General features: G+C 48.6%; 1 protein-coding gene across 9 annotated transcripts in view; it reads right to left on the bottom strand.

The window, feature by feature from the left end:
* agrn (agrin) overlaps positions 1-15,618 on the bottom strand; it is a 519,366-nt gene that overhangs the window by 308,581 nt on the left and 195,167 nt on the right. The gene's annotated exons all lie outside the window — the stretch shown is intronic.

The following is a 15,618-nucleotide window of genomic DNA, read 5'->3' as shown; positions in this document are numbered from 1 at the left end:
ACAGCCACTCAGTTAATTTTACTGGGAGCCACACTGCAATGATACACGGCTTAAAGGAAGAAAAAACATGAACAAGATGGAATGAACTGCTAATTACAGTAAACATAGAAAACATAGAAACATAGAAAATAGGTGCAGGAGTAGGCCATTCGGCCCTTTGAGCCAGCACCGCCATTCAATATGATCATGGCTGATCATCCAAAATCAGTACCCCATTCCTGCTTTTTCACCACATCCCTTGATTCCGTTAGCCCTCTAACTCTCTCTTGAAACCTCCATTACTCCAGAATGCTTGGCGGGTCTACATGAGTAAATTTTCCAGATTATTGGATGTTATTTAATTAGTACTCCAACACTCTGTTAATTCGCTTTTTTAAAAGATGAATCCAATGAGTGGATTGAGAGCGTTGGACAGAGGTACCCAAGTGTGGGACAGAAGTGTGCAAACCTTCACCTCCAGATTCAGGAGCAGTTTCTTCCCAGCTGTTATCAGGCAACTGAAATGTCCTCTCATCAACTAAAGATCGAACCTGACCTCCCATCTACCGCATTGGAGACCTTCAAACTCAGACTTTAAAATCAGACTTTACCTTGCACTAAACATCACATCTTTTATCCTGTATCTGTATATTGTGAGTACAGACACAAAATGCTGGAGTAACTCAGCGGGACAGGCAGCATCTCTGGGTAGAAGGAATAGGTGACATTTCGGGTCGAGACCCTTCTTCAGACTGAACCAGGGGAGAGGGTGATACAGAGATAAGGAAATTCAAGGTGTGAAAATGAGACAAGGGGGATGAGGCTCACGGAACAGATAGAACAGATCATTGTTAGCTAGTAGAAGGTAGCAACAAAGCAAACAGAGATAAAATGTAAACAAGGATTGTCAGACCTGTCAGAGAACTGGGAAGGGGGGAGGGATGGAGAGGAAGAGAGAGAAGGCAAAAGTTACTTGAAGTTAGAGAAGTCAATATTCAGGAAAAAAAACTGCAGATGCTGGTTTAAATCGAAGGCCCTTTGGGTCTCGACCCGAAACGTCACCCATTCCTTCTCTCCTGAAATGCTGCCTGACCCGCTGAGTTTCTCCAGCATTTTTGTGTCTACCTTAAGTTAATATTCATACCGCTGGGGTGTCAGCTGCCCAAGCAAAATATGAGGTGTTGTTCCTCCAATTTGCGCTGGGCCTCACTATGACAATGGAGGAGGCCCAGGACAGACATTTTGTCTGTATATCGTGGTTAGGTTGACTTTTTGCTGACTGTATAACATGCAACAGAAAGCTTTTCACTGTAGCTCAGTACACGTGCCAAAAACAAATTAAACTAAACTCTTGAAAACCACACAGCATTAACCTCAGCACTACCTCAGCAACAATTAACTACTACGTTTAAGTTGCATGTTGTACACTAGGATAAGACACAAGACATAGGAGGCCCATTCGGGCCATCGAGACTGCTCCACTAGTGACCGAGTATTACTAATTATTAATTCACTGTATTATTGACTATTGTATATTTGTTTGTGTGTTACTGCGTTAATGGGCTTGTAAAGCTGCAGCAAGTGAGAATTTCCATTGCTGGTTCATCTGACAATTAAACACTCTTGACTCTTGATTGTCCCCGACTTGCTGCATCACATCCCATCAACCAACCATCAACTTACCCGGCACAACACAAACCCTCATTCCATCTCATCACCAAACCTCTAGGCATTTTGTACCACCAAGATTTAGGGTTGCCAACTGTCCCGTATTAGCTGGGACATCCCGTATTTTGGGCTAAATTGGTTTGCCCCATACGGGACCACATTATGTCCCGCATTAGGCCCGGGGGGCACTGTAGGCCCGGTCACTGTAAGCCCGGACACTGTAGGCCGCCGCCTAACGGAGGTACCAACCCGCCTCCCGGCCCGGGCGGCCGCCATTGGTGAAGCGGGAGCACGTGGCCACTGGCAGGGTGAGGTCACGTGGGGCGCGGGGCAGTGACGTCACCTTGTCCCTTGTTTGGGAGTGAGATAGTTGGTACCCCTACCAAGATTACACCTCATACTTCGGCTTGCCCTATTACGGTTTACCTGGCATAACATATAATTCATTGCATATTTATTTGTTTGTGCATTATTGAGTTAATATGCCTTAAAGCTGCAGCAAGGGCAACACAGTGGCACAGCGGTAGAGTTGCTGCCTTACAGTGCCAGGGACCCGGGTTCGATCCTGACTGTGGGTGCTGTCTGTACGGAGTTTGTGCGTTCTCCCTGTGACCACATGGGTTTCCTCCCACACTCCACACACGTACAGGTTTGTAGGTGAATTGGCTTTGGTAAAATTGTAAAATTCTCCACTGGTGTGGTAGGACAGTGGTAGTGCACGGGGTGATCGCTGGTCGGCACAGACCCGATGGGCCGTAGGGCCTGTTTCCGCGCTGTACCTCTAAAGTCTCAAGTCCAAAGTAAGATTTTCATTGTTCCATTGACGGTTCATCTGACAATTAAAACACTCTTGACTCTTGAACCAAAATGGTAAACCTTCCAAGGAAATCAGCGTAAACTAATGCAAAACGTGAGCCCTCACTTGGTTAAACAAAGAAGGCCCGCCAGCGGCTCTTTTTCCTGAGAAGACTGAGGAAGTTTGGCATGAACGCCAGTATCCTCACAAACCTCTACAGATGCACCATCGAGAGCCTGCTGACGGGCTGCATTACAGTCTGGTATGGGAACTGTTCTGTCCACAGCCACAAATCACTACAGAGAGTTAGTGGTGAAGACAGCACAACACATTACTGGCAACTGTCTCCCGGCCATTTAGGACATTTTCTACCGGCGGTGCCTGCGGAAGGCACGCAGCATCATCAAGGACCACAGCCACCCAGCACGCAGGCTGTTCTCCTTGTTACCGTCAGGCAGACGATACAGGAGTATGGCTGCGCGTACCACCAGACTTAACAACAGTTTCTACCATCAGGCCATCAGGCTTCTGAACTCATAAACACATTTCAAATCATATATGTTGATTATTTTTAACATTGTCTTTTTAACTATTTTTAATATTGTCTTTTTACCTTACTAATGTCATTTTTTATCTTATTTATTATTATTATATATATCATATATATATATATACAGCCGGAAACAGGCCTTTTCGGCCCTCCAAGTCCGTGCTGCCCAGCGATCCCCGTACATTAACACTATCCTACACAATTTAGGGACAATTTTTTTTTTTTACATTTACCCAGCCAATTAACCTACATACCTGTACGTCTTTGGAGTGTGGGAGGAAACCGAAGATCTCGGAGAAAACCCACGCTGGTCACGGGGAGAACGTACAAACTCCTTACAGTGCAGCACCCGTAGTCAGGATCGAACCTGAGTCTCCGGCGCTGCATTCGCTGTAAAGCAGCAACTCTACCGCTGCGCTACCGTGCCGCCCTTGGGATATTACTGCTGAGGTGACCCGTTGTCTTGTCAAATACATTTCATTGTATGGTTGACCCTGTGCCAACCTACATATGACAAATAACATTTATTATTATTATTATTATTATTATTATTATTATTAAACGGAAACATTCTGAACGCTCATTGTCGCACAGTCTGGCTCCGATGATTAGGCTGTGGAACAATGACGCTCGGAGAGTAGATAACACAGCAGAAAGCCTGGGGGAAGGTGAGATAAGACTCCGGGGCCTGAATAATACTGGCAATCTGATGCAGAGGCCCTGTGTGAGTGACAGTGATACACATTTCCATAGAAGGGTGGAGGTGATTGAGGGCAAGGATGTGAACCAGTTTCAGAACAATCCTTGCTCCAAAGCCCAGGAAAGGACATTTCTGCAGGAAAAACCAACTGCTGGAGGAACCCAGCGCTCCTTTCCAGCGGTTAGCTTTTCATTTGAGATTCTAGCATCTGCAGCCTCCTGTGTCTCCAGATTTAGATAGGGACGGCAGAGACCAGGGTTCGATCCTGACTAAGGGTGCTGTCCGTACGGAGTTTGCATGCTCCCCCTGTGACTGCGTGGGTTTCCTCCCACACTCCAAAGATGCACAGGGTTGTAGGTTAATTGGCTTTGGTAAAATTGTAAATTGCACCTTGTGTGTAGTAGGATGGTGTTAGTGTACAGGGCGATTGGTGGTTGGCACGGGCTAAGTGGGCCGAAGGGCCTGTTTGCGCGCTGTATCTCTAAAGTATAAAGAGGCTTTTGAATAGCCACATGGATATGAATGGGATGGAAGTGTATGGATCATAAGCAGGCAGAGGGGATTAGTTTAACTGGACGGCATGTTCAGTACAAACATTGAGGGCCGATGAGTCTGTTCCTTTGCTGTTCTGTTCTATGTTCAATCAGCCATGCTGGATTATAATGGCAGATTTTAGGATATTAATGAACCATAGGGTTGCCAATGGTCCCGTATTAGCCAGGACATCCTGTATTTTGGCTAAATTGGATTGTCCCGTATGGGACTGCCCTTGTCCCGTATTAGGCCCGGACGGCGCTGTAGGCCTGGACACTGTAGCCCGGGGGCTGCCGTAGTCCCGGAAAGTGTAGGCCCGGGTGCCGCCTAACGGAGGTTGCGTAGCAACCCACCTCCCGGCGGATGCCATTGATGGAGCGGGAGCAAGTGGCCGCTGGCTGGGTGAGGTCACCCTTTGTCCCTTATTTGGGAGTGAGGAAGTTGGCAACCCTAATGAACCATATGTCTTTTTTATGATACAGGGAAGGTGAATAGTCACAAATGTTCCCCATTGATAGGGACTCTAAAACAAGACAGTATAGAATTAAGTTGTGAGTGGAAAGATTAAAAAGGAACCTGAGACACAGGTTTGGCACACATGAGGTGGTCAAAATGACCCAAAATATCACCTATTCTTTTTCTCCAGAGATGCTGCCTGACCCGCTGAGTTACTCCAGCATTTTGGGTCTATAGAGTCACAGAGTAATGCAGTGTGGAAACAGGCCTTTCAGTCCAACTTGCCCACACCGGCCAACATGTCCCAGCTACACTGGTTCCACCTGTGCTTGGTCCATATCCCTCCAAACCTGTCCTATCCATGTGCCTGTCTAAATGTTAGGATAGTCGCCCGCCCCAACGACCTCATCTGGCAGCTTGTTCCATACACCCACCACCCTTTGTGTGAAAAAGTTACCCCTCAGATTCCTTTTAAGTCTTTTCCCCTTCACCTTGAAACCTATGTCCTCTGGTCCTCGACTGTCCTACTCTGGGCAAGAGACTCTGTCCATGTCGACTCGATCTGGACCCTGTCATGACCTTAATCACCCACCATTTCAGCTCCAACCCCATTAAAAAAACAGGTCAAATGTTTGGAAGAGAAAGAAATGGTCTGAGATATGAAAGGTCACTTTAAATGGTACGGGCACTCCTCGGGGGGGGGGGGGGGGGGGGGGGGGGGAGAGAGGTTCTTTGCAAGGTGGAGAATTCCAACTATTTTTAGCATTTAATCTCGAGCGTTAGCAGTGTCAGCTACCCAAGATAAACAGGTAGCAAAAAGCTTTTCGCTGAATCACCATAGTCTTTTTTTTAAGTTTAGTTTAGTTCGGTTTAAAGACACAGCGCGGAAACAGGCCCTTCGGCCCACCGAGTCCGCACCGACCAGCGATCCCCACACACTAACACTGCCCTACACACTAGGGACAATTTACATTTCTACCAAGCCAATTAACCTACAAATCTGTACGTCTTTGGAGATCATCTGGAATTAATCTGTGCGCTGAGATGGCTTGGATTTTAACCCAGTTACAGATCCACACAGTGTTGGAGAAATTGGGGTGAGTTTATCTTAAACTGGCGCCGCAGAACTGCCAATCCAGAGTAGAAGTCCTTCGTACAATTTACTTTCAGATTGTGGCACGGTGGCACACGAGCGAAGAGTTGCTGCCTTACATCGCCAGTAGACCTGGTTTCGATTCTGACCCTGGGTGCTGTCTGTACGGAGTTTGTACGTTCTCCCCGTGACCTGTGTGGGTTTTCTTAGAGCCCTTCGGATTCCTTCCAAACACTCAAAAGACGTACAGGTTTGTAGGCTGATTGGCTTGGTATGAGCGCAAATTGTCCCAAGTGTGTGCAGGATGGTGTTACTGTGCGGGGATCACTGGTCGGTGCGGACCCGGTGGGCCTGTTCCCGCGCTGTACCCCTAAACTAAAAAAGTGGGCCCTTTGAAGGAAGGAATCATAACTCCCTCCTGTGGCGGAGATTTGCTCCGTTATCTGCGTGAATGAGTTGGTTTCCAGTGCGTGGAAACCACCCGTCTCCACTGCCCCCCTTATCCACATCCTTAGGGATCGGTGCAGACAGCCATTGCCAAGAAAATAACGTTGCCCTGGCAACGAGGCTTTCACATGGAGATCGCCTACTGAACTGCCTTTGATTGGGCCTTTTAGCAATGAACAGGGTACAAATGGGTCACTCCATCGAGTGCTGCTTGTTTTCAATGGCTCTATCGTTGTTGTTCCTAAACCACGACTCGGGGACAATATCGGAATGTAAATCAGAGAAAGCTATACAATGAGTGTGGAGGTTGGTAAATCCCGTTGCAGCCAAACAAGCTGTGCATGATATACACACACTACTCTGTGTGCACTAGGCTCTGTACATTTTACTGGTCCATTTGTAAGCACTACAAACTGTGCAGCCTGCCCTCGCGATGGTCTAATGTTGCAACAGTGTCCTGCGGTTTTCAAGCACATACTAACTTGTAAGAGATAACAGAGGGGGCACAGAAAGGGGATGCTTGACCAGTTTAGTTTAGTTTTAAGATACAGCTCAGAAAAAGGCTCTTCGGCCCCCCGAGTCCGAGACGATCAGCGATCCCCGCACACTAGCACTATCCACACAAGAAGGACAGATTACAATGTTCACCGAAGCCAATTAATCTGCAAACCTGTCGGTATTTGGAGTGTGGGAGGAAACCGGAGCACCCGAAGAAAAGCCACACGGGTCAGGATCAAACCCGGGCCTCTGGTGCTATAAGGCAGCAGCCCGACCACAGCCCTTTTACTGCCCAAGGATCCGTTAAATAGCCACCAATCTACTCGGCAAAATAAATATTTTATGCAATGCCGGTGAAGCTTTAGTTTCCAGAGTGGAATGTGACTGAGTTAAAAAGACAGCTCGTTCAATCTCCCCTTTACATCCACTGCAGGAAATCAGCTGGGATTCATTTCTGCAGGAAAGATGAGGGAAGGGTTTGTATGGCACAAGAATATAAGATCACTAGACCAAGTGGACCCTTTGGGCCCAAACCTCTCCTGCATTAGTGCAGCACCCTCTCCTTCCCCCTCTCCCCTCCCCCCCTCCTCTTCCCCTCCCCCCCCACTCCATCCCCCTCAACCCCCTTATCCTCCCTCCTCCCCATCCCCCCAGCCCCTCCCTCCCTCCCCCCACCCACTTCACCCTCCCCTTCCCCTCCCCCCCACTCCATCCCCCTCAACCCCCTTATCCTCTCTCCTCCTCCCTCCCTCCAGCCCCTCCCTCCCTCCCCCCCCTCCCTCCCCCCTCCTCCTCTCTCCACCCACCCTCCCCTTCCCCTCCCCCACACTCCATCCCCCTCAACCCCCTTATCCTCTCTCCTCCTCCCTACCTCCAGCCCCTCCCTCCCTTCCCTCCCCCTCCCCCTTCCACTCCCCCCCACTCCATCCCCCTCAACCCCCTCATCCTCCCTCCCCCCCTCCCTCCCTAGGAGATAGATTAAAATGTGAATAACTTTAAAAATATAACACCGATTTCAATGAAACTTCTTCCATTAGCACCAAAGGGACGACGGTGAGTAAGTTGGGCCTAAAATTGTTGTGCTATCGTGTACCGTTTTGGCTGTAGTTCAGGCACAAACAAACAAACAAACAAACGAGAGTTTTAGTATATAGATGAAAAGGATGAAGGGATGAACATGGACAGAGTGTTTGTGGTGGGGGAACCAGGGAGGGGGGAGGGTAATGGGAACCAAAACCAAGGGCCATCAACAATTCACATAAGGAATTTAGTTTAGTTTAGTTTGGTTTAGATTAGTTCAGTTTCGAGATACAGCGCGGAAACAGGCCCTTCGGCCCACCGAGTCTGCACCGACCAGCGATCACCCGGACAAGAGTTCTACCCTGCACACCAGGGACAATTTACAGAAGTCAATTAAGCTACCAACCTGCACGTCCTTGGAATGTGGGAGGAAACTGAAGCACACAGAGAAAACCCACGCTGTCACAGGGAGAACGTACAAACTCCGTACAGACAGCACCCGTGGTCAGGATCAAAGCCGGGTCTCTGGTGCAGGAAGGCAGCAACTCTACCGCTGCACCACCTTTTCGCGAAACATTCAGCAGAAACATTTTTACTTGAGGAATTAAAACAAGGAACTGCAGATGCTAGTTTACAGAAAAAGACACAAAGTGCTGGAGTAACTCAGCGGGGTCAGGCAGCAGTTCAGCAGAACGTGTCTGAAGTTGTGAGGAAGGGTCCCGACCCAAAAGGTGGCCTATCCATGTTCTCCAGGGATGCTGCCTGCCTGACCTGCTAAGTTACTTCAGCACTTTACGTCTTTACTGGAGGAGTGTTTGCAGGTGGAATTCAGAAGTGCATGTAATATGCTACGCAGGGAGGTGATAAAAGCAAGCAGGATAGCAATACTTAAGAGGCATTTGGACCGACACATGAACAGGCTGGAAATAGAGGGAGACACAAAGAACTGGTTTACAAATAAAAAGAGAGTGCCCAAAATATTGCCTGTCCATTCCGTCCCCATTTGCTGCCTGACTTCAGGGCAGCACTGTGGCGCAGCGGTACCCTTACAGTGCCAGAGACCATGGTTCGATCCTGACTAAGGGGTGTTGTCGGAGTTTGTACGTTCTCCCTGTGACCGCGTGGGTATTCTCAAGGATCTCCGGTTTACCCCCACACTCCAAAGACGTCCAGGTTTATAGGTTAACTGGCCTCTGTAAATTGTAAATTGTCCCGTGTGTGTCTGTGTGTGTGTGTGTAAGATAGCATTGATGTGTGGGGATCGCTGGTCGGCGCGCACTTAGTGGGCCAAAGGGCCTGTTTTTTAGATTTTTTGGATTTAGAGATACAGCGCAGAAACAGGCCCTTCGGCCCACCGGGTCCGTGCCGCCCAGCGATCCCCGCACATTAACACTATCCTACACCCACCAGGGACAAGTTTTTTTAAACATTTGCCCAGCCAATTAACCTACAAAACCTGTACGTCTTTGGAGTTTCCGTGCTGTATATCTAAACTAAACTAAAGACTCTCGGAGGATGGACACGAAAAGCTGGAGTAACTCAGCGGGTCAGGAAGCATCTCTGGAGAGAAGGAATGGGTGACATTTCAGGACGAGACCCTCCTTGGGTCCCACTGAGTTAATCCAGCATTTTGTGTCTTGCCCAAGATTCCAGCACGGAGAGCATTCACCAGCAACTTGACAAGAGTTAGGTCTGTGGGTGGGACCTATGTCAGTAATAAGTTCAGATATTGTACCAGTGGCAGTCTATCCTTCCCACTGTCAGATGCCAGAGAAGGATCCAATAATTAATTTAAGTTCAAAGTCACAGCACAGCGTTCAAAAGGAATTAAATCCTGGCATCAAAGCTTTTATTCTGGAAGAAGACCACAGAGCTCACAGGAGGAATGCATTGAACAGATGTACGTATGAAAACAGGAGCAGGAGCAGGCCACTCGGCCCCTCAAGCCTGCTCCACCATTCAATATAGGCACAGAATCCAGTGGGACAGGCAGCATCTCTGGAGACAAGGAATGGGTGACGCCATCCTTTCTCTCCAGAGATGCTGACTGTCCCTGCTGAGTTACTCCGGCATTGTGTGTCTATCTTTGGTGTAAACCAGCCTTCCCGCCATTCCATATGCCATGGCTGATCTGATCTGTTCTAGGGTTCAACCGCTCTTCGACGCCAGTTCCCCAACTCCCAGAACTTCCGAAGGCTTATCTGCTGCTTCTTAAGTACGCTCAGGGATCCAGGATCCAGGATAGGGAATTCCAGCAGTTTACCGCCATCTGCAAGAAGGGCTTAAATAAAGGAAGTCTTAAATAACTGCTCCCGACCAGTGTTAACTGTGTCAGCTCGTTCACAGTTCTCCCACTGGTGGTAGCAACTCAACATCTACACTGTCACACCCCTTCAAGATCAATATTATCACTTCTCGTTCTTGTTAACTCCAGGGAATATAGACCTAATTTATTTAGCTGCTCGCGATGGAATAGACTTTCATCCCAGGAAACAAGCAAAACCTCAGGTTTGTTCAACTCGGGGATACGACATGGAAACAGGCCCTCTAGCTCGCCGGGTCCATGCCGTTTATCACCCTCTAGCTCGTTCATCACACTAGTTCATCACCCTCTAGCTCGCCGGGTCCATCACCCGTTCACACTAGTTCTATGTTATCCCACTTTCGCATCGGCCGCCCGAACACCAGGGGCAATTTACAGAGACCAATGAATAAAAAACCTCTCGCGTCTTCGGGGCGTGGGCAGAAACCAGAGCACCCGGAAGAAACCCACGTGCTCGCAGGGAGAACGTGCAAACTCCACACAGGCAGCACTGGAGGTCAGGATTTAGTTTCGTTTAGTTTCATTTATTATTGCCACGTGTACAGTGAAAAAGCTTTTTGTCGCCTGTTGTCCAGTCAATGAAAAAGGCTATACATGGTTACGGTCAAGCCATCGGAGTGTACAGATACAGGACAAAAAGCACACTGTGCCCTCATTTGTTTTAGTTTAGTTAAGAGATACAGCGCGGAAACAGGTCCTTCGGCCCAACGGGTCCGCGCCGACCAGCGATCCCCGCACATTAACACTATCCTTCACACACTAGGGACAATTTCCACATCTACCAAGCCAATTAACCTACAAACCTGTCCGTCTTTGTAGGTTATCTCACCACCATCACTCCCTCCGATTATGCCTCCCACCAGCTCCCTTTCCAAAGTGACCACTGATCCCACCTCTCAACCACCTTTGACAGTGCGTATTTCCAATCACACCAACTCACTGTGTAAACTTTCCCACACGCGCACACACTCTCACACGTGCACAAACACACACCTCTGCTTTGTTTTGAGATTTACCTTTAGTTTAGTTTAGAGATACAGCGTGGAAATGGGCCCTTCAGCCCGCCAAGCCCATGCTAACCCGTTCTACCTGACCCCAGTTTCACATCCTGCCCACTCGAGGCGATTTACAGGAGCCAATTAAAATACAACCATGCAGGTCTTTGGAGTGTGGGAGGAAACCGGAGCACCCGGAGTAAACCCAGCCAGGTCCATGGGGAGAACGTACAAACTCCGTACAGACAGCACCTGTAGTCAGGATCGAACTCGGGTCTCTGGCGCTGTAAGGTAAGCAACTCTATCGCTGCGCCGCCGTGCCTTAATTGGTTCTGTTACAGTAATCAGCAGAGCTGTGGCAAGGGTTAAGCAGGACAAACGCTGAGTTATTTATTCTCCTCCACGCTGTGAGCAGGAGTTTCCTTCGGGGAAACAACAACTTTGCAGCTTTTTGTTCCTCGTTGACACAGCCTGACCTTCCGGTGTTGTGCTTGGTTCCGATGTGAACCAACAAGGTCTCCTCTAGACGGAATTCAAGGGAAAACTCCGGAAACAGGTGGGTCGGTCAGAGAGTTAGCAGCTACGAATTCCTGGGCGTTAATGGCCCAGTGACTGGCCCAGCAACTGGTAGAGCCGTTGCTTCACAGCGCCAGAGACCCGGGTTCCATCAACACCTCTGGTGCTGTCTGTGGGCATTTTGCATGTTCTCCACAAGACCACATGTTTTCCTCCAGGTGTTCCGGATTCCTCCCACATCCCACAGACGGGCAAGTTTGTAGGGGTTACTTGGCCCCTGTAAAATTGCCCTCAGTGTGTAGGTAGTAGTGGATGAGAAAGTAGGATAAGATAGAATCAGTGTGAACAAGTAATTGATAGTTGCCGTGGACATGGTGGACTGAAAGGCCTGTTTGCCACCCTGAATTTCTAATTAAATTAAACAAAACTAAATAACCTAACATTATGCTCGGCACAGACGTTCTGTCAACATGTTCGACACACACATTGTGGGTAGGGTTGCCAACTTTCCCGTATTAGCCAGGACATCCTGTATATTGGGCTAAATTGGTTTGTCCCGTATGGAACGCCCTTGTCCCGTATTAGGCCCGGGGAACGCTGTAGGCCTGGACGCTCTAGGCCCGGAAGCCGTAGGCCCGGACGCTGTAGACCCGGAAGCTGTAGGCCCGGACGCTGTAGGTCCGGACGCTGTAGGCCCAGACAGTGTAGACCCGGACACTGTAGGTCCGGACAGTGTAGGTCCATACAGTGTAGGCCCAGACAGTGTAGACCCGGACACTGTAGGTCCGGATAGTGTAGGTCCGGAGGCCCGGGCGCCGCCTATCGGAGGTTTAGAAACAACCCGCCTCCCAGCCCGGGCGGCCGCCATTGGTGGAGCAGGAGCACTTGGCCGGTGGCTGGGTGAGGTCACGTGGGGCGCGGGGCGATGACGTCACCTTGTCCCTTATTTGGGAGTGAGATAGTTGGCAACCCTAATTGTGGGCCAAAGGTCCTGTTTCTGTTCCCTACTTTTAGTATCTAGTATGTCTAAACTAATTGTCCCTAGTGTGTCGGGAGTGGATGCGAAAGTGGGATAAGATAGCACGAGGGTAGTAAATGGTGGTAGCATGGACTCGGTGGGCCGAAAGGCCTGTTTCCATGCAGTTTTTAAAAAAAAATCCACCTGGGATGATCTGTCCTGGGCTCAGCACTAAGATGTAATCACAAAAACAGTCGAGAAGCACTATCTGTGCATATCACAATAAGCTCAACTTGATTTAATTTAAGGGTTTTCTTAAGAGATTCGCATGTGACCAAACACTCCAACAAACCTCAACACATTCACTGTAGAAGGTTCATAAGTTCATAAGAAACATAAAATTCTTAAGGGATTGGACAGGCTAGATGCAGGAAAAATGTTCCCGATGTTGGGGGAGTCCAGAACCAGAGGTCACAGTTTAAGAAAAAAGGGGTGGGCCATTTAGGACTGAGATGAGGAAAAACCTTTTCACCCAGAGAGTTGTGAATGTGTGGAATTCTCTGCCACAGAAGGCAGTGGAGGCCAATGCACTGGATTGTTTCAAGAGAGACTTAGATTTAGCTCTTCGGGCTAAAAGAATCAAGGGATATGGAGAAAAAGCAGGAACGTGGTACTGATTTTAAATGATCGGCCGTGATCATATTGAATGCCGGTGCTGGCTTGTAGGGCTGAATGGCCTACTCCTGCACCTATTTTCTATGTTTCTATGTCTCTTTAAGTGATAGGAGCAGAATTAGGCCATTTGTCCCATCAAGTCTACTCCGCCATTCAATCATGTTTAATCTATCTATCTCTCCTAACTCAATTCTCCTGCCTTCTCCCCATAATCCTTGACACCCGTACTAATCAAGAAAGACGAGTATCCTGACTGGTTGCATCATGGCCTGGTACGGCAATTCCAACGCACAGTTAAACAAGAAGCTGCAGAGAGTTGGTGGACTCACCCCCACCCTCCATGGGCACTGCCCCCCCCCCCCTACATCATAACCATAGGACGGCATCTATCATCAAGGATCCACTTCATCTGAGCCTTGCTTAGTTCAGTTTAGTTTAGAAATACAGCACGGAAACAGGCCCTTCGGCCCACCGGGTCCGCACCGACCAGCGATCCTCGCACATTAACACTATACTACACACACTAGGGACAATGTTTACATTTTGCCAAGCCAATTAACCTACAAACCTGCACGTCTTTGGAGTGTGGGAGGAAACTGTGGATCTCGGAGAAAACCCACGCAGGTCACGGGAAGAACGTACAAACTCCCCACAGACAGCACCCGCAGTCAGGATCGAACCCAGGTATCTGGCGCTGCAATTGCTGTAAGGCAGTAACTCTACCGCTGCGCCACCGTGACTGCTCTCTTCTCTCTGCCACCATCGGGCGGGAGGTACAGAGAAGCCTGGGGTCCCATGCCACCAGGTTGGACATTTGGACGGGGTTGGCAGAGTTTTGCTGGTTACAGTCTAAATACAGGCAAACGGAATACGCTCAGGACGCCAAGTTGATCGAATGTACAAGGTGGGCCGAAGGGCCTGTTCCCGTGCTGTGTGGTTGTATGACTCTCAGACTATGCCCTCTTCTCGCTACCACCATGTGGCAGGAGGTACAGATACCTGAGGTCCCACGCCACCAGGTTCAGAAACAGCGACAACCATCAGCTTCGTGAAGCGACCTGCACAACCCTAATCCTACCTCACCAATGGAAACAATGGACCACTTCTTGCACTGCCATAGGTTTGTTTCCATGGAATTTTCCTTTGCATTTTCAGGTAAAAATTGTGTGTGACTTCTGTGTGATTTATGTTTAGTTTAGTTTAGTTTAGTTTAGAGATACAGCGTGGAAAAAAGCCCTTCGGCCCACCGAGTCCACACCGACCAGCGATTCCCACACATTAACACAAGCCTACACACACTAGGGACAATTTACACTTATACCAAGTATACAAACCCGAGCCAATTAACCTACAAACCTGTACGTCTTTGGAGTGTGGGAGGAAACCGAAGATCTCGGAGAAATCCCACGCGTTCACGGGGAGAACGTACAAACTCCGTACAGACAGCACCAGTAGTCGGGATCGAACCTGGGTCTCTGGCGCTGCATGCTGTAAGGCAGCTACTCTACTGCTGCGCCACCGTGCTATGTATAATATCTGTTTTTGTGCAGTGTCTGAGTCTATGTACACACGATGCTGCAGCCTTGTACCTGTACATCACTGTAGTTGTACATATGGCAATAAACTCAACTTGACTTAACGGTCAAAACATCCTATCCTAACCCACACCCGTGTTCTGCTCACCGTCACCTTAGTTCTCATTGTCCTGTTGCGTGAAGCCTTAAATCACCTGTTGCAAGAGAAACTCAATTTGACTTGACCTTCTCCCTGAACCTCTGCCATATCACTTCCTGGTACGTTCTATTTTATGAGTTATTATTTAATCTGCTTCCATCCACCTTTCAGACAATGCTTAATAAACCTACTAAATTAAAAATATATATTTATTCTCTCCTCCAGTCCTTTTGCATATTGTCTTCTCCCAGTATCTCCACGTTTGCCCTAGGCGGGACTCTTGTAATGGTGGTGTAAGAAAATAACTGCAGATGCTGGTACAAATCGAAGGTATTTATTCACAAAATGCTGGAGTAACTCAGCAGGTCAGGCAGCATCTCGGGAGAGAAGGAATGGGTGACGTTTCGGGTCGACCAGCATTTTGTGAATAACTACTCTTGTAATGGTGATCATTGATTGAACTGAATTGAAAGATACAGCTTATAAACAGGACCTTCGGCCCAACAACTCCATGGCGGCCGTTTGATCACCCGTTCACACTAGTTCTATGTTATCCCACTTTCTAGTCCACTCCCTACCCACTTGGAACAATTTACAGAGGCCAATTAATCTGCAAACCCGCACGTCTTTAGGATGTGGGAGGAAAACTGAGCACCCGGAAGAAACCCAGTCGGTCACAGGGAGAACGTGCAAACTCCACACAGGCAGCACCCGAGGCCAGAGCGAACACGGATCA

The sequence above is a fragment of the Rhinoraja longicauda genome, chromosome 30, assembly GCF_053455715.1.
Source record: "Rhinoraja longicauda isolate Sanriku21f chromosome 30, sRhiLon1.1, whole genome shotgun sequence".
Taxonomy (NCBI): Eukaryota; Metazoa; Chordata; class Chondrichthyes; order Rajiformes; family Arhynchobatidae; genus Rhinoraja; species Rhinoraja longicauda.
The sequence above is the reverse complement of the archived record's forward strand: the minus strand, read 5'-3'. Positions and strand labels throughout refer to the sequence as shown.